We start from the raw sequence: 21,683 nt of genomic DNA, 5'->3' as shown, positions 1-21,683 counted from the left end.
ACAGCTCTTCAATATATACTCATAAGAAATCAAGGCTTAAAGATAAGAAGAAATCTGATACTTCAACACTCAGTAAAACAAAAGATAAAGTAATAGACAGCTATTAAAATAAGAAAGAGCTGAGTAGTAATGATGAGCTTGCTGCTTCAAAAAACCTCAGTAAAAAAAAAAGCAGATAGAAAGTGAAAGATAAAAAGAAATATACAAATCTATAAAGTGATGAAAAGAGAAGTAGTGATGATGAGTAGAAAGACAGTAATTATACTGATAACAAGTGTATCAGCAATAAACATTCTGACAATAAGAGTATTCAGAATGAAAGTATTGATAATAAGAATTCTGATGATAAGAGATCTGACAGTGAAAGAGCTGATGATAAGAGTTTAAATTAAAAAAGTTCTGATGATGAAGAAAGTGATGATCTGATCACTCTATATAAAAGAACAGAGAAAGTATTTAGCATTTCTTTTAATATAGATGAGTCTGTAGTCTGGTACAATCAGAGGGTCAATGATATTAGACTTCTTATCAATCTTATCATTTCAAATAAGACAAGAACTGAAAGAATTATTAGTGGAAGAGGCTATAACTTTGATAAAAAAACTTTACCTCATATTTCCACAGTCTCTAAATTGTATGAGAGAGACAGTGATATTTAAATATCAATGGTCAGAGCTACTCAACACATCTGAGAAAGTCTGTGCTACAAAGAAGATGATATCAAAAAAGTGAGCTTTGTATATTGATCAGTGAAGATGAAGTGGGAACACAATTCCACAGCTTCTTTATAATCAGTTAAAAAGATCTGATTTGTTCATACAGTGATGACTATAATATTCAGAGATAGTAATGAGTGAATATATAAATTCTGAGTATATCTTTGTACAGTATTCATAAGATTGAATAATAATATTGATAAAATGATTTATATTCAAATATGACTGTAAGAATAAAAATATCAGTGTGAGATAGATAATTCATGCAAGATTTCAAAGATCTCAATGACAAACCCACACTGAAGAAATATCAATATCAAGAGAGAGATGTTATACTTACATTCAAGAGTGAATAAGAATGAATGAACTCAGAAAGATAAAGAGAAAAAGAGTAAGAGAATAGAGAAGAATGAGAAAGATGAAGAAGATAAGAAGAAGAAAGAGAAAAAAAAGAATTGATATTGCAGTAAGAGTAAGAGCACTGACTACTGAAGCAAAAATCATCAAATTGAAGATGAAAAAAAAGAAGTAGATTGATATTATAGTAAGAGTAAGAATACTAATTACTGAAGTAAGAATCATTAAGCTGAAGAGAAAGAAAAAGAAGTGAACTGATATCACAGTAAAAGTAAAAGTACTGACTGCTGAAGTAAGAATTATTGAGTTGAAGAGAAAAAGAAAGAAGTAGATCAATATCACAGTAAAAGTAAGAGTACTGACTGCTGAAACAAAAATCACTGAGTTGAAGAGAAAGAGAAAAAAGTAGATTAATATCACAGTAAGAGTAAAAACACTAACTGCTGAAGTAAGAATCACTGAGTTGAAGAGAAAGAGAAAGAAATAGACTGATATTATAGTAAGAGTAAAAGTACTGACTGTTGAAGTAAGAATCACTGAGCTGAAGAGAAAGAGAAAGAAGTGAATTAATATTGCAGTAAAAGTAAGAGCACTAACTGCTGAAATAAAAATCATCAAATTGAAAATAAAGAGAAAGAAATAAATTAATATTATAGTAAGAGTAAGAATATTGACTACTGAAGTAAGAATCACTGAGCTGAAGAGAAAGAGAAAGAAGCAGACTGATATTATAATAAGAGTAAGAATACTGACTGCTGAAGTAAAAATCATCAAGCTGAAGAGAAAGAGAAAGAAATAAACTGATATTATAATAAGAGTAAAAGTTATCAAGAGAAGAAAGATCAACACTGCTGTTGAAATAAGAGTAAGAGTCTGAATTATTTGATATTGTTTATATTCTCTGTTTTCAGTGATTTGAATACAGCATTGACTGCTCTGAACTTCTATAAGCAATTCTCTCAGTGATACTTCTGAGCTTTATTCTTAAAAAAATAGAGATTCATTTATAATCTAAGTAGTCAGAGTGGAAGTCTGATGGTTGGAATTGAAGCAGATTGATATATCAATTCTTGAGAATATTGTTGATAGCTGTAGTTTGAAGATTATAATTGATAGTGAATGAAAGTAAATAAAGAAGAGGCAGACAATTGTCTGAGAATAATTTAGTTTTTAATAGTTATTCAGAATATTAATAATGTGTCTACTAGCTTGTTTCATTTCTTTCAGATATATATTCAAATCATTCAACTCAGTTAGTATTTTTCAATGAAAAAACTAGAAATTAAATGAATAAAATACATTTTGTTTCACAGATTTGTGATATATAGAATAAGAGTAAGGCTTTGTTTTGTCTATTCTACTTGATAGTATATACTGATTAGCATATCAGTGACAAAGCATCTTATATTCACAGAGAAGTATTATAGTATCAATAAGTTGACTCATGCAGACTTTGTATTCTAATATAACTGTGAGTTTTTTTATTTCTTTAGATTTCAGATGTTTATTCTCTGTACTATTAAGCTTTTTGACTAGAGTATTAGATTCAGTTATTACTGTTAAGAGACTTCAGAAATCTTCTTCTACTTTCTCTTTTATTTATAAAAAGAAATTCATCAGTTGTATTATTAGAATAGTATATAAGAGTGTCAGTATAATGATATCAAGCTTACTGAATATGAGAGGTATTTCTCAGAATCTCTATATTTATCACAGATGCAGAGTGATTGTATTGATTGCTGTGAAATATTAAGCCACACTTTTGAGAGTCTTTTGATGTATAATAGATAGATTTGTTGTCTTTTTCAGTCACAGAAAAGCTTTTATATAGATATCATATAATCAGCTGTCAGATAATTAAATAGACTATCTTTGTGAATAAATAAATTTCTACTAATTCTGATCTCTTCACTTCTTTAATTTTGCAGTTTAATATATCTCAACTTTATAATATTCTCAATTCTGAATCTATCAGATGAGTTACTTTTATTGATATTTGAGAATCTTAATAATTTAGATAATATTTTGTATCTGAGATGAATCTGTAAGCAGCTGTATAGCTGTCTTGATAATAAGCAGAATTGACTGTATATCTACAAGTCAGTGATTGTATGAGTATTTCTTCTTTACAGAGAAAGTTCTCTTACTAACAATAATCAGACTTGTACAGCACATCATCAGTATGATATTCAACTATACTATTTTATCAAGATAAATCAGTAATATATATCAAACTATTTGATCTTTCAGAAGAAACTATCTGTATTCTACTGATCAATAAATCAATTTTTTTTAAAATCATTTCAAATTTTGATTTTCAATCTGTAAGATAAGTTTATATGATTAATTTCTATCAGATGATAAGAACTGCAGTTTCTTCAAAATCTCTACAGATATTCAGTAATTCAGTCTGTATACTTCTGCTTCAGTCTTCATTATTATAATAATTTCCTCTCTAATCAGAATATAGAAATATTGCAGTGAGAAGAATCTCTATCTCATTTTAAAATCAATTCATCTGAGATGTCTCTGATTCTGTTTGATATAAGAGAGATACAATGATTTCACAAATCATTGTCAGCTCAGTGATTTGTGATTGAGATATTATATCTGTGATATATATCAGTATTTCAAACATTATAAGAAAAACTCCAGATATTTGAAAAGATTCTCAAGATCTGAATAGATAACTCATATCAAGAGATTTTTGAAACAATGAATATTCTGAAAATATTTGATTTTATCTGAGAATTTTTACTCAGAAGAATTTTCTGAGATATTACAAATCTTTTATTCTGATTACTCTCTTTGAATCTTAACTTAAGTATTCACTTCATTCTATATGATTTAGAAGAGAGCTGAAAATGAGATTTATTTATAAGATTTCTTCTCTCTTATATATAGTCTTTCAATATCATTGAGCTTTTTATACTTTGAATCTGAAATTCATTACTTTTCTGATCATCAGATAAGTCAAATTTCCTTTGATAATTTAATTTCTTTGATATATAGAATAAAATCTGTTTGATAAATGATGTATACTTTTCTTATAACATATATATTGCTTCTTCTTTTATTGAAAATGATGTACTTAGAAGACTCAAACAGTATAAATTAAGTTTCAATATTATTAAAGTATGAAAGATTTACTGAGATGAAATATGAATAAAGAATGTCAGAGATAAAGTTCTGTCTTGAGATGAAAATCAAGACTGAATTATCAAGTGCATCATGACTGCACTGAGAGAAATCAGAAATAAATGAAAAATACTACTCAGAAAAATAATATAATTCTGTTTTATCTGTTTTATTAAACTTGTAGAATTTTGAGATTTCTGAATTTCTTTATATATCTACATTTCTTTAATTATCTTTATCTCAATAAATATTTTAGTTGTGATGAATAGATTTTGTATTTATATGCTCTTGAATTTCTATCATTCTAATTTTATTGTATCTTTACTTTATATTTCTATACTTTCAGATTTACCTTTCTTATAACTCTTGTAGTAGTCTGATATGAAGAACTCATTCAATATAACCTCTATATATCTAGTTTAATACTGTATGAGGGTTCATGTTTACTGTTTATATACTGTTTGTAGATGTTTATTTCTTTCTAAGCTTTATATCATAAATTGAAAGCCTGGCATGATTAAATAGCAATACTTGGTAAAATTCTTTGTGATAATATCACTTGAAAGTCTTGAAACAATGTCTTGATATTTTTGAAGAAGTCAAATGCATCACTCAATTATATTCATATCAAGTAGAGTCTGCTTTGTTTGAAGACCATGTCAACTGTGTGTATCTCTCTGCTCAAAATAAATAAGAGTTGATGTTTTCTGAGTTACAGCACTCATTACTATAACTGCTGAGATTTTTGAAGAAAAATGAGAACTCAGAGTTGACAACAGAGTGTAGATGAGCAGATTCTAGAGATAATAAATACTTAATAAAGATGTCTGAACAAAGTGTCTGTGATTCTTACTTATATAATATTCAACAATGTTAGACATTACTGTTTGTTGACTCTAGACTGTCTATTATAAACTAACACATTATATATATATATCTCAGCTGTCTACCATGCTAATACAATCACTTTAATATAGACATTCCACAGTTAATATGAAGTGAGATAATCTCTTTTTGCTACAATTTTCTCTCTATATCTTCTAACTAGAAAAATAATTGTATAAATTTAGCAGCAATTTCTTTTCAATCATTTCTATCTCAGTTCTTACAACAGCAACTATACAACATCTACTATAAACTTTGCACTTTACAATAAGAAGCTCTGAGAATTATGTCTTTGAAGAAGAGAGATAATTGTAATAGAAGTAATGAAAGTATTTCTATTGATGAGTATCTATAAATGTATTGAAAATAGATAATATTCAAATATTGACTCAAAAATTGAATACTGATAGATAATTAAATTGCTTATTCTGATTCTAATAATTAATGTAATCAATTATTCAATACTCATATATATTCAACATCTGCTATTTCATCATCACTCTGATGAAATATTTTCAATGTTATCTTAATAATACAATTAAATCTTAAGATGATATATTATATGATAGAAATATAGATAGAAAATTACATATAAAAATAAATAGCTAATTCAGTAAATATTTATTTGATTTAATAACTCATCTGAAATATGAAATCTTGAGTGAAGATAGATTCAGCAAGTCAGCAGTCATTAAATCAGTAGAGATTGCAATATTATCATACTTCTCTAACAGCAGATTCATGAGCACTCTGACAGAGCTCTGAAAACACAATTTAGCCACTCTTTGCAAAATTGAGAGTCTACTTTCTCAATTAGAAAGATGATTTTTGAATTCTTCAATCATCTTTTTATTCAATTGTGATTGCTGCTGTATAGCAGCTTGTTCTTTCTTCTCTTTTTGCTTTTGAGTCTTTCTTATATCTCTAAGCTTTTTATCAATCTGTCATTAAACAGCTCTTGCAGTCTTATTCATTTTCTTTTACTGTTTTGCAGTCTGATAAACAGTCTTCTATTTCATTCTCTGCTTCATAATATCTGTCTTCTTCTGTTTCTTAAGAATAGTATATTGCAACTTGACATTCTTCTTACAAGTCTGTTTATTCTTTTTGACAGCCTCAGAAGCTGTTATATTCTTATATATACTCTGCATCTTTATCAGCAAGAAGAACTGTATCAATGATAAATTTGAAAAATCTAACAACTTCATTGCTCTGCTATATTTATGATATCTTTTTTCTTGATTAAAAGTCTGTTGTAGCTGTCTATTCTCTATTAGAAGAACCTCTTTATCAAGAGCTAGATTTTTATCTGTATGAATCATTTGATTGAGATCACTAGAAATTCAACACTGCTGTTGCTTGACTTGCTTCATCAATTTCTATATACTAATAATAGAAGTAGAAGTTTTTGACTGATATAGTGCATCTGAGAAGATGTAAGTCTGTATTTAAAGCTTTTTAAGAATCTGTTCTGAATTAAATGAATGTATATCAGCAGCAGTGAATACAGCTTCAATATTTGAAGCTGTAACTGTCTTCTTCCACACAGTATGAAATAGCTGTTAAAAAGACCTCTTTATAGTGTGTATAAATTTCATTTCAGTTCTCATTTGTTCATTCAATTGCTTGAAGTATGATTTACTCAATGATTCAAAGATTTCAATATCTAATAACTGTAATTGATGTGTAGAATGAGAAGAATAGACTGCAAGTAGAATCTGATATTGATCTGTATAATTGATGAATGCTATATTAATATAAGAAGAATGGCCATCTAGTATAAGAAGTCTATATCTGCACTCTGCTTTCTTTTTTGTAAGAGATTCAAAGATCTTCTTTAATTATATTAATTTATATTCATTATTGTTTCATTCATTTTCTGAAGCAGTAAAGTAGATCTGATTCTTTTCACTATCAAAATCCTTCAGCCAAGTATCTTATATATCTTTTAATTTTTCTTGATATATTAGAGCAGATGAAAGTGAAGTTTCATCAGTATAAATTGAGATAAATAGTGTTATAAATTTTTAACTGTCATTCTGACTGATATCTATTGTACATTCTGATTTAAGTGAATTAACTGATACAATATATTTAAGGGTGTAGATGAGTTCTAATAGAAATTCTTTCTTATTGAAATTGTAGATATTCATGAATTTAATATTGTATTGTGTGATTTTTGTCTGTAGCTGCAAATTGAGATAAATTAGTATAAATAAAAACAAAAATGTAGTAGAAGAAAGCAATCTATTACAAGATCAAAATAATGCTTAAAGTATACAGAGTTGTCTGCAATCTTGTGTTTTTGATCAATATTTTGTAGATAGAGAGATCTGATTATATTCTTGTAATATTTGCAGAACTACAGTACTCAGTTGACTTCAACAGATATTTTTAGAATCTTAATAATAAAATTATAAAGGATTTGAAGTGTACAAGAGAAATCATAATCTGTCAATTGATTGATATAAAAAAGAAGTTGTTTTTCTTATGAATCTGTGAGAATTTTGCAGTGAATAGAGTTTATTTTCTTTTTTGATATCTGAATATCTCTATAATACTGTGAGAGTGTATATCAGCTGATTTTATATTTTTTGACAGTCTCAGTGTAATTAGAGATCAATTGCATATTCAAATCATCAATTGCAGCTTGTATAACTGTTTTGTAATGCATTTTATGAGTGTTCAAAGATGGATGAAAAATGAAGAATTGAGTGGGTGTTGAGTGGTTGATTATATTATATAAAAACTTTACAAGATTAACTAAATCAACAAAGAAAGAACAGAAGTCAAATCATGTGAAAGATAGAAAAAGAGAAAAAAGAAAACAGAAAACAAATATACTCAATGACTTTGAATTTAGAAAGTCTGAAAAGAGAAAGATAAAATACTTCAGTTTCTTTCATTCTTTTTTAAACTGTGAGAATAATCATTGTAGTGAGATTTTTATAATCAATGAATTTAGTTGAACTGTTTAAGACAGACTTTCTTTCCCTCAGCTCATTGCACAGCTTTAAAATTATTTTCTTAATTGAAATTTTTTTCTTTCAGAATAGATTTAACTTGATTTGAATCAGTTGAATGAAGCTGATAGATTCATCTTCAAAAATCCTCAGTTCTTCTTGTCTTTTATAGAAAATAGAGTAATAAATCTTCATCTGAAAACTACACTCAGTCATCATCTTTTTTATCTGTGCAAGATAGATTTCTCAGAGATAATCTAATACAATCTTCATATATTTCTTTGTAGCTCAGTATCTAGTCATCATACTATTGAGTAAAGTGATTATATTACTATCATCACTTTCAGTATATATAACAGAACACTCAATATCATCAATCAATAACATTTAATTCAGAATCAATTAACTATCTGAAGTCAGAGATTAATATCACAGATTCAAGACATCTTTTTATTTATTCAATGATAAAAGCTCAAATATTCAGAAGACTGTGATGATATCAAAATCATCAATATTTTTTGATAGTTATTGCTTTGCAGTTATGAGCATCTCACTGTATATAATATCTCTACAGATAAGATGTATCACTTTCTTAGATTCTTGATTCTCAACTATATACTGTTCAGATTTTTTGTTGTTCAGAGATATGAAATCTACTGCTGTGATATTGTATTTAATATCAATCTCTAAAAATTGTTTCATCACATCAATTTCTTCACAAGTTCCATCTTCAATATGTTTTTTTATCTTTATTAAAAGTCAGTCAGATTCTGTACTGAGATTCAAACAATTCTTATTAGACTGTGGAGCAGCAAATTTGGTGAATATAGAGATATTGAATTGATAATTATAATACACAGTATTGAATTTTGTTGCCAATTCATTATACATGTTGATAATCTTCTGAATATTTTGATATCACCTCATTTCTATATTCTATTAGTGCTGATTGATCAATATCAGTTACTGAGAAAGTATATCATATTGCTGATAATAACTGATTAAATAATTAAAGACTAATTCTGACAGAGATGTGAGTGTATTAAGATGAGAGATTAGATATTCTTGATAAATAATTGAAAGTGTTGGAGTAGAAAGAAATAAAAGAAGAGATTAATATTATAAAAAAATGAGTATTACTTTAAGTATCTCTCTCTACATTCATTGAGCAGACTTCACTTTCAATGAGTTTCTTATTGAGTGGATTTCATTCTTCACTAAGTGTATTTCATTTTCAAAAAACTTTAAAGTTGAGAATAGCTCATTCTGATAAGTTTCATTCACTGAAAGAATTTGATTGAACATTATTAGCACTAGTTCTCAATCAGAATCAAACAGATTTTTTCATTTGAAAAGCATGTGTAATAAGAAAAGAGCAGCTTTCTTGAAAATCAATTCTATCAAATACTGAATATCAATAGATAATTGAATTGATAACTTCAATAATTACATGTAGACAGTATTTACAGAAAAGAGAATATGAGATATTATCTCTGATAAAAGAATTGATATACAAAATTAGTAGAGGAACTAAGATAGAAATGAAGATATTCTGAATCTAATATCAGTATCTATTCATTCATCAAATACTCAACATTGCTTCATCTACTGAGAGAATTCAAGTTTTTATTATCTAGCATCTTCTGCAGAAAAGAGTTATAGACATACTTTGAAAACTTCAACTAAGCAAAGAGTATAAAGAAATGAGTGATAATATACTGTTTGAAGATGTTGAGAAGAACACAGAATTAAGATGACAGATTTAGCAGAAATAAAAATAAAAGAAGATTTCAAATCAAGTAACTTTCTTAATGTGAATAATATTAATATTAGCTCTATTAATAGCTGTATAATGAAGTCAGTTAATGATTATTATCTTTTGACATTGTCAGAAAGATTTATTGAATCTGAATTGTACAGAATGTTGTGGTATATTCACTCAAGTTTCTAGCTAGCTGTATAAATATAGTAGTTGCTTGTTATATATAGCTGTTCAATATAATATCATTGCAGAATAACCTTGTCTATTTTCAAGAAATATCAGCTAATATCATTCAGAAATATTCAAGCTAGACTGGCAGAAATATATATTGAAGAAATTCTGATCTGAATGCAAATATACTGTGGATTATTAATATCTGAAATACTTCAAGCAGATTGAAAAACTAGAGCTTATTCAGTTATATATTTTAAAGAAAAGTGAGAAGAGTTGTGTGCAATGTTCAGAAAAAAGAATGTCAAGTGATATGTATTTATATATTCTATAAAAAGAAAAAGATTAATCAATAATATATTCTGATTGAGTATACTGATTGTGCAAATTGAATTCTAATATAGCTAAGAGATATTCTGTATAATAACAAGTCAACCACTGTTATCTATACAACATTGGCTAATACAAGCATTATAATCAGCTGTGACATTGCAATGCATGATAGAATAAAATCTGAAACTACATTCATTTTATAAACAGTTCTCAAATTGAAGAAAAGAGATAGATAAATATATAATGAAGTTTGTTAAAGAGTAGAAAACTCTTTATCAAATATAGAAACATAAAGCTCAAGAGAAAAATCAATAGAATATTTATGAAGATAAAGTGGTATTTAATGAAGTGATAGAATTGAATGATAATCAGAACTTCAAATACTCAAATAAGAAGAGAAAGTTTGAGAATATAAACTGAGGCAGAAATGATTGTGAAAAGAAATTGCTGTTAAATCTTATATAATAAGAATTTTTATTCCTTTAGTATAGAAAGAGAAAATTGTAGCAAAAGGAAATTGAGATGTATCTGTACTTGTACTAGAGAGCATTGCAAGTGATCAGTATCTTCATAATCCTCTCTCATGCAGCTGTAAAATCAGAAAGAAGCTATTTTTTTTTTCTATTCATCTTCTTCTAGAATATTACTGCTGCTTTTCAATCAGCTATAGATCTTGAGAGTTAAAGATTCAGTATATTTCTGAAAAGATGATATAAATTACTTCTTCAGCAGTGCTTCTTTCACAGTATACAGAATTATAATCTATCAATTCTCAAATATATATTGTCTATACTGATCAGCTTTGTTGTTGAGTCAGTAGAGTTTAGAGAGATGTTTTCTCAAATCAGAGCTTCTGCTGCTGAGTTCTCTTGATCATAATTATTTTTTAATCAATACTATTGTTGTTTTCTGTGTTAATATATCAGCTACAATCAGTTATTAATAGAATGATGAAGATGAAGATGAAGATGAAGATGATGATAATGATAATAATGATGGTTATAATTTGTGAGCTAGAGAGCTCAGATAGCAATATCAGCAGAAGAGTTTGCTAATAGAATTCTATAGATTTAATATTAAAATTATGTATTTCTTTTTATTTTGATTTCTTTCTTATGAAGCAGTGTTATAATCTAATTTAATTGTCAAATTTTATATAAAATTTAATCTATATAATGATCTTCTTTTTAATCACTGCTTATCTATTCTAGTAAAAACTCTTGAAGTAAATATTGCTGCTTCTTCATATCTCATTCATTACTAAGATTACAAATGAATCAGATTGCAAAATCATCATTTTCATTCCATTATCTGATTCACTTCTAATTCAATTCAAAGATATATAATTGCAGTCTCATAATTCATGTCAATTCTAATTTCCACTAATACATTGTCTCCACTCACTTCACAAATATAATTACTAAATCAATTTTGTTTTCTAATTCAATGACACAGCAAAGTTGTGCAAACAGTTCAGTATATTCTTCTTCTCTTTCTTATCACTATCATCATTGTAATCAATATAATCTTCTTCTTGATTGATTATTTGATGCTTAATGTTGTAATTTTTTGTCTTCACTATTATCATTCTCTTTATTTACTTCTCTGTTATTATGACATTTATTTCATCTGCTTTATTATTCTCTATCATCATCTCTATCACTTCATTCTTGTCATTCTTGATGATTATCATCTCTTGTCTGTGATTGTTATAAACCTTGACATCAGTGTTCTTATTGATTACAATAATCTTGTGCTTCTTTGTGAATTTCTTGAATATTATTGATAGTGTTGCAATGGTGAAAATAGAGGATAAGCACAATAATATAAAAACTTATAAGCAATATATTCAAATCTAGAGTCTATTGATTCAAGTTGTTGTATAGTGAAAATCTGAATATCTTTTAACATGATAATCAGAAGTGTATTGAAACAATGCTGTAATAATATTTCTATTTTTATAGAGCTGATATAAAAAAAAAGTCAATACTTAAAGAGATTAAAAGTTATATTTTCTGTATAGATCTGTAAACAGCTGTAGAAATCAATGTTTTTAAAAATCATCTACAGCTTCTTTCAAGTTCACAATATCAAGTAATAATTGAATGTGGAGATTACTCTCAATATACTACTGATTATAAACAAATTAATATCAACTAAATCAGAATACAGCTATTAGTGTCTGTATTCTAATATTATTCAGTAATCAGTTCAGATTCTTCAAGATATAAAGATTGATATTTCCATCAGAATTTAAGTTAAATAAAAATTGTTGATATAGATATATACTCAGCTTCATTGAGACTAGCTCAATGATTTAATAACATTTTTTGTATTCATTAGAAAGAGATGTCAAGTTTACAAATACTCAAATTTTAAATATTATAATATTTTGTATTAACTATAATGACAGAGAGATCATTTTCAAAATCCTCAATTTTGAGTTCAAATATATAACTAAAGATTTTGACTTCTTTCTTCTTTTTAAGAGTATAAAATTGTCTAAGAACAACACTGCTTGTTGCTGATATCTTATGTTTTAAAATATTAATTTTTTTAAAATCTAGAAAAGATGAGTATTTCTCAACACTATCTGTATCTATCTTGAAGAGGAATTGAGATGACTTCTTCACAAAAACAAAGAGAATAGTAGTAGATATAATAGAAAATTTGAGAAGGCAATGAGGAATATTGCAACTGTTCAAAAATCAATATAGAAGCTCAAGAGATTGAAAAGTTGATTAAAATATGAAAAGTTTAAGTAGCTGTTGAATCTTGATCTTGAAAACCTTGATGAAACTAAAAGAACACAATTCACAAGAAAATACAATAACAATATAAATATGTTGATGTGATGTATTATAGTGATAGCATCTGAATCTGAAAGTGATCTGACACTGTAAGAGTTTTTGCATTGAGTCTTATATATCAATGAACATTGTATAGAGAGAAAGATAGTGCAAGAATTAGTGATTAAATATTTGAGCTATTTGATAGCTTCTGACTTCTCAAAGAAGATCCTCAATCAGAGAATATAACAACAGTTATCATTTTAATTAGAGATTGTTGATAATGAAGACTATTTCAACTAGAGGCTCTAGCTGTTCTTCTACATTTACTGACTTTATAATAAACACTTTTTATAAATTATTATCTGATATTTTAATGTTCTCAACTAAGTCTTCATATTCAATATTTGAGTTGTTTGATTTGTTTATTGTATCTATCTTGAATATCTCAAGAGCAACAGATTTTTGATTGTTGTTTTGATGTATTTCTGATGTTTCTGAATTTCTTTCACACAGTGTATATTTCTTCATCAGATCAGATGTTCCACTCAATCTCAAGTTAATTATAAGATTTAAATCAACAAGATATCTAGATACTTTTTTAATAATACTAGAGTGGTATATATCTGAGTTATTTATTATGAACAAATATACTGCACAACTATCTGTTGAAGGATTTGAATTAATTCATTTTCTCTATCAGTATAGCACTGATATGAGCTGAAAGAAAGACAGAGAGTGAATTATTTGAAGTTATATCAGATTTGAAAGATGCTGATGATATAATAATATTAGTTATAATTTCAAGAAATTATAATTATATTTCTTTGCTCATTTATTTCAATTCTGTCTATATACTCATCAGTCTCTGATTTGTACATAAAAATCACATCTTATTTATTTCTGATATTGATGACAATAAAGACAGTATTTTCTGATGGTTTTATTCTGATATTATTTGTCAAAAACTGTTAATCTTAATCACTGATAATGTTACAGATGATCTGAATATCACTCAATGTCTGATTAGCTTATATATAGAGAGATGCTGAATATCATCTTATCTTCTTATTTATTTTCAAATTCTTAATCTTGTAAATTATCAAGAGATTTTAGACTTATACTCAAAAAGAAAGCTGTTGAAATCTATAACATCAAGACTCAAATCAAAAAAAAAGAGAAAAGAAAGATATATTCAGATTGACTAGACAATGATTTTTGTATCTTAGTATATTTTGAAAGTGAGGAATATTCAATGAAAATATCTTGAAGACAGTAATGATCATTGAAAGAGTGATTCTAATAAGAACTAATTACTAGTTATTTAAGAGCAAAGACTGCTTTTTCTGAAGATGTTAAGAAAGTATAATGATTATAAATCCTCAGTGAAGATTATATGATGTGAAAGCTTCTAGTAAAATCAACAATGAAAGAGAACAGATTGAGCAGCAACATCTTGTGAGATTAGATTGAGATTTGATATTAATATAAACTCATATGTGTGCAAGATGGGGGGTGATATTATGAGGGATAATTTTGAGACTAAGTCAAACTGTGGTTCAGCAGTTGCAGAAAGTGGTATATTTCTGCTGATTTTTATTGATTTCAGCTGATTTTGATTGATTTCAGTGTTGTATTTTCAGTTGATATCAAATATTCTATCATCTAGCATGAAACTACAGCTGAATATACAGAGAGAGAGAATTATAATAAAAAGCACTCATCAGCAATGCAAAGATAAAGATACTCAATATCTAAAAATAAAGACTGAGAAGTAGAAGCACAGCAGTATACTATATATAGTATTGAAATGAGATGATTACTCTGTCAGTAAGATTAGAACTGAAGAGTAAAATCATTATTCAAAAATTTATAGAATTGTAGAGAGAAAAACTTGTTTGTATTTCAAAATACATCTTCTATAAGATATAAATGCTATTATGCATGAAAGACTAGATAATGACTCACTTATCAAGTATTCTTGCATGTAAAATCATACTCAAATTGATCTAGAATCTTGTGTTGATGACATGGATCTATCTCTGATAAGGCTTTGCTGTCTAGTGAAGCTATATTCTTTGATTTCAGAGATATCATCTCAGTGAGATCTTTAATTCTGTAAAGATAATATATCAAGAATAGAGTGTCCACTAATAGTGATGAAAATGTTATATTCTTAATGATGAATCAATGAATAGTCTGCAGCCTTTTTGATACTGAAATATTATAATGTTGTGATTATTTCAATCAGATGCTAGTCAGAATCAATGAAAGCTGCATTCAGCTCATCAATTATTCAGCAAAGAATATAAAAATACTTCACTTTCTTCAAATAAATTCTTTTCAGTTCTCAATCTCATTCAACAGTGTTTTCAATACTTTGTATGATATTCTCTTATATCTTATCACTCTGAGCAAAACTTTATGAGTCATTTTCAATATCATTTAATCTAAAGTATACACACAATGCTCATTGTTGAAGCAAGCATATTTTATAATCATATCAACTCAAGATAGTTTAATCAATACAATATTTCTTATAATTCAGTACAATCAAGTATTGCAAGACTTATATAAGAATTCTACAATTGATTTTTGAAATTGTCTTCTCAATGTGTACTTTGATGACAATAGCTGGATTGTGATTTCTCAAAAGTATCAGAAAACAAATATCAGATCAGACTTTGTTATTGAAAGATTCTGAACAAATAATTTATTTATTGAAGTGATCATCATTGAAGTAAAGTCTCAACAGTAAATTATGAGATAGAATCATCAGATAGATGAATAGATACTCAGTTATACTCTAAATACTTTTTATACAGATCAGTAAAAAGATCAAAGAAAGATATATACTCTGCAGATGATTGATGTATATATCATGATATATAAAATATCAATCAATCAACTGTCATTAACATCAATGGCATTGGATTATATAAACTCAAAGCAATATATGATGATGATTTTACAAATCTTCAATACTATTAAGACTGTTAATATTTTAGTATTATGAATGCTCAGAAATAAGTACTGCAGTTTTGTTTCTGATGAATTTATTTTATATTGAATAATTTATATATCTAATTCTATAATAGTCAGATCAAATATATTGAGTGATTATAGACAGCAATTTTAATACAGTAAAAATATATATTTAATGATAAAGCTGAGAAGAAGGAATGAGTTTGTAGATTATATAATTCAAATGCTAAGCAAGCTCTGTGATTCTAGTTATATAATGAGATTGATCAAAGAATATTTATAAAATAAAATCTTAGACTCTTGTCAGAAGTGTAATCAATCATATATAAGAAATTGAATATACAGTATTTTCACTATTTTACTTCAGTGTTGTGCTTCAATAATATAAAGACAATATATAATTTGTGGTGGAAATGAGATACTGTCAATCTTATCTTTTATGTGATAGAATCATTGACTTTATATATTCTACAGAAGTGAAAGTATGAAGAGCATTTTTTCAGATTTTACAATTTGAGAAAGATGTAATAAGTGAGTACTGTCTTGTCAAACTGTTGAAGACTTATATATCAGCTGAAACTAAAGATATTATTCATTCACTCTATTGATTGATTGTGATAAAAGCTCTTAAAATACATGCAGTCAATTTTGAGTGACTGCAGAGATTCTGCTATCTTCTCAGAGATATAAAATTATTTTTCACTCTGATATCTTTTTCAGAAAGTTCTGAAATTCCCAATAATATAAAGAGTATTGACAATGAATCTGTGAGTAAAACTTCTACTGATGATAATAGTGGTGTTTTTGACAGATTCACTTTTCTGTATAAGATTATTCAAATTATCTACAGATATTTGAACAGCTATCAGAATGTGGTTAACTTGAAAAAAGTGATATGAATTGAATCAGATGTCAGAAAATGGTTCATACTCAGACAAAAATATCTGACTTATAAGTTGTCATTTCTTACAGATTCAAATGAAAAGGTCTTAAATAAAATAAAGAGAATTCTTTGAAATCTTCATAATTGCCCAAGCTGTTTTTTTAATATTGTTAACTATAACACAGTGTGGAAAAATGTTGAGATGATATTTTCAAAGATGAAACAGCAATTATTTAAGCTAGATATTGAAATAAATCTCATTGAGTGTTATGTCATCTATTCCACACTAAGATCAGATCAGTTAAGAAAAAAGATCATTTATTTCAATACTGTATCAAGAATAATGATTAATTTCAGTGATGTTCTCAATCAATGCTATATGTATGGCTTTCAGTTTAATGATAATATCTTAGACTATAACAGTGATTTATTGATTACAATTCCTCTGAAAGAGTTCAGTGGTCTGCAACTAGTATCAAATAATAAAGACTTTACAGTCTTACAGATAAAGAATATATCAGCTTGGAAACAGAATTGATATAACTCTGCTTCTGACTTGAATTATTTTATATTTACTCAGATGAAATAGTCTATTAGTCATTCTGTTGAACTTGCCATCTCTGTTGATATATATTCCCTTTCTATTATCATTCTTGATTGCATTACTAAATCATTGTTAGGTATTTAAAGTATATACAATTGCTTATACATCAGATTTATTTCAAAGTCAATCAATTGCTTGAAATTTCAAATTGCCATCTGAGTGTATAATGTCAACTGTTCTAGTTGATCAATATTCACTTGATGATGTATTATTCTTTAGCTTTGTTGATAAGCATCTTTGAGATGCAAAAGCTATAAGTATGTTTATAGATGTGTGGACTCAATCTATTATAAAATTTAAATTTACATTTGAAAGTAGTCTGATCAATATTGACTGCCCACATTCATTGATGATTAAAGTCTCTTTTTATATTGACTTTCAAATAGAAGAGGTTTTCACAGTGCTTGTCTGTACAGAGATAAATGTAAACTCTGATATAGTAATAAAGATGAGATTTTCATTTTCTTCAATTGTTTAGTAATTTCTATTTATACTTTTAGTTCTTCATCAATTTTGACAGAAGTGCTATTTTTGAAGATTCAATAATGAAAAATTGATATATTACTGCATTCTCAATGAGAGTGTTCTGTACATCTAGAATTAGCTTCTCTGTTTCTATAGTAAGTGTTTATTTCTCTTTCTTGTAATCTATTTTACTGAAACAATGAGAATAGAGTATAGAAATAAACTGTATATCAGTTTTTGATGTTCTGCAGAGTGAATCTCTTCAACAGTATATAAATATCAATACTTCACAATCAGCAATACAGTATGAAATAGTTATTATTAAATTCACTGAATCTTATAAGTCAACTGTTATTTTTCTTTCTATAGCAGACTTCACAACAGTGTCAAGAATTATCATTTATATAAAATGTTTATCTGAGAATGACTATCTCTGCAGAATCAAAATTTTTCATAGAGATAGTAGTCTGAATATATTAGAAGAAGCATGAGAGAAAACTCAATCTTTTGTGATCAATAATGAATTGACTTATATCTCAATCTACTATAATGTCAACTTTGGAACATTCTATCAAGTTAAAGATCTATATTTTGACTGTGTCTCTCATTTTATGAATGTGGGATACTTAGAGGGGTGTATAAGTGAATCTATTAAGCTATCAAAGAATCAGTATATTCTGTACTGAGTGTTTCAAGCATTATTTTCATATCTGAACTCAATAATATCTGAAATTAGTCTATCTGTATTTGACTAGATTCTCTTGAAATTAAGCAGCTAATCTTATAATTGACTGACATTCATCTTTTGAGAACTTTGAAATGACAGAGCCCACAGCTAAGATATCAAAACACTGATATAAGAATCAAAATATCAATATCTAATATGAAAAAATCATCTCTGCTACAATAATCTTTTATCTTTTTAGATGAGTTGATATTCATATATTATAGATATTTCTGGTGAATTTATATGCTGTTCATCTCTTTTTAAATTACAAGATCAAATAACATTTCTTTCTAAATAATCAACAGCCACATGATCTGTTCTGTATAGTCAGTATCAGAATTTCTGGTTTTATTCTCTTCTATCAAACTCTTCAATCAAATATTGAAATAACTGAGTGATGATGCTGCTTGTTTTTTCATTGAACATAGCTCAGAGCAATGACTGCACTTATTATATATGTTTTCTTATATATATAACTGGAAGATAACTGACTGAACTAGTGACTATTTCTTTCAATTATAATAATATTCTACTAGTAATTATTAATTATCTGAGATTATTTGAGCAGTTCAGTATTTAACTCAGAGCTGAGTGGTGACTCAGATATATGATTCAAAGATTGTTTGAGCTTCTCAAAGCTTCTAAGCTTTGCAGCTCTTCTTATACAAAATAACTAGTGCAGTAGTGTATGTCATTTTTAATAATAGAGGGTGGTGTACATCTCAGAAGAATAATAAGCTGAAATTACTATATTCTCTTCTATTAAATCTGTCTATACTTTTGTAATGATGTTCTGCTGTTCACATCTGTTTTTGTAGTATGCTATTTCTGAAATATTTGTAGTATGTGTTTATCAAGCTCTTGTTATAATCATGCATTGTCTAATTTAAAATAGTAAGACACTTTTATTTTATATGTATAAGAATTTCTATCACAACAATACTGTCTCATCACTAATCACACTATATTTACAACTATTTCATTCTATTTATTCACTTACACTTCTTTATTTAATCTTCTCTGTCTTATTTTTAATTATTCTATATATCTATTCTATTCTATCAAATTGTCTAGCTTTCTCTGTTCTACAATATAATATCTGATTATTGTGATTTATACTGTTTTAGTTATATTAACTAATCTACTGATAAATTTTTATTGATCAAATCTTGTTGAAAGTTAATTTGACTGTAAATCAATGACTCTTGTGATTGCTAATTATTACTAGCTTCTATTTTTTATTGTCAGAATATATATTTAATTTGTAATTGTCTAAACTTCTCTTCTGATAATTCTCTCTTGTGCAATCTTACTTCTATTGAGAAGATTGTATCTGACAATGTTATAGAGATTGAATACAATGATAATAATATAAATATCTCAATTAATAATGAAAATGTGAATGAAGCAGTTAATGAGATTGCTGATGTGAATATGAACAGTGATAATAATATTTATAATGATGATATGATGACAGATACTTCTGTATTATCTTCTATTGCTGCTCTCTCTGCTTCTATTTATATCTCTATCTTCTCTGCTATTTTCATCTTTTCTGCTGTTTCTATCTTCTCCACTGTCTGTGCTTTCTCTGCTGCTCTCAATTTTATCTCTTCTGTTTATATCAATTCTCTCTTCTTCTCTTATACTGATTTCTCACTTTTATCTGCTTTTTTAGAAGTGTTGTGTATCTTCAGTGATTCTCTTTTTTATTTTTCACATCTCTCTTCTGTACTCACTGCTTTCAAAAAAATGTATTTTTATATACAAGTTTTGTATGATATAATCTGTTTTGCTAGCTATTTGTTGATTGCATCTTTTACTTAAAATAAATATGAAATATTTAGTAATTTTATATATTTCAGAGAAAATGCTATTATTCAAACAGATTGTACTGAGTATATACAATACTCTTCTTTTTGTTTATAAATTTTATTTTAACTTATTGTAGATGAAATTATTCAGAGTCTCTATATTGTTGAAATTATAGCAGATGAAAATCTCTATATCATATTCATTCATATCAGTTTTTGTATTACTCTCTTGTTTTTATATACTTTCAGCTTATTAAATGAATGCTATTATTCTTTATATTAATATATAACTTTCAAACTGATTATTTATAGAAAGAATATATATATACAGAGTAGTTTGAATAATAATATAGTGCTTTTTTATACTCAGAGTGAGTATACATCTATTTCTTGTGTGAATTATGTGTATGATAAAGACTTATTTCAATTTTGTATTCTATCTTCTGTGTATGATTATTCTATTGATTATCTTCATCTCTGTTGTAATTATTTATAGAGCTTCAAAAGAAGTTTCTGTTCTTTCAATAAGTATATACTCTTTTCTTTGTATTATAATAATTGTTAATACTTTGTAGTTGCTTCAGATATCATCTTATATATATCTATTACTGCTTCTATCTCTGATTCTTTTGTAACTTATCTATTCTTCTTCACTTCTACTTCTACTCTCACTCTTTCTTCTTTTTCTCTGCTTTTTATTGAATAAACATTCATCATTTATTTTTATAAAGACTCAGATGCTTACTTCACTGCTTTATCTACTTTTATCTCACTCTTTTTCATTCTGATTGATTTTTCTCTGTGTATATATTTTCATTATTTTATTAAGCTTTCTGCAAATCTTTTTATTAAAGATATTAAATTAATATATTAGATTCTTTGTAAAGCAGAGATATGCTCTGCACTTCTATATACTCATCTTAAGATTTTAAAATTCTTGATATAGACTAAGTTTTAATTTTTATTGTATATAAATTATTTCTGAGAGTGTTGAACTTGAGCATTTCATTGATATATATCTTTTTCTTTTTCTTTATTTTGTGATATTTTTATATTTTTAGAAATCAGATAAAACTCTTGCAGCAGTTACT

The sequence above is a fragment of the Histoplasma capsulatum genome (assembly GCF_000150115.1).
Source record: "Histoplasma capsulatum G186AR genomic scaffold supercont2.27, whole genome shotgun sequence".
Classification (NCBI taxonomy): Eukaryota; Fungi; Ascomycota; class Eurotiomycetes; order Onygenales; family Ajellomycetaceae; genus Histoplasma; species Histoplasma capsulatum.
This window is presented reverse-complemented; position numbering follows the sequence as displayed.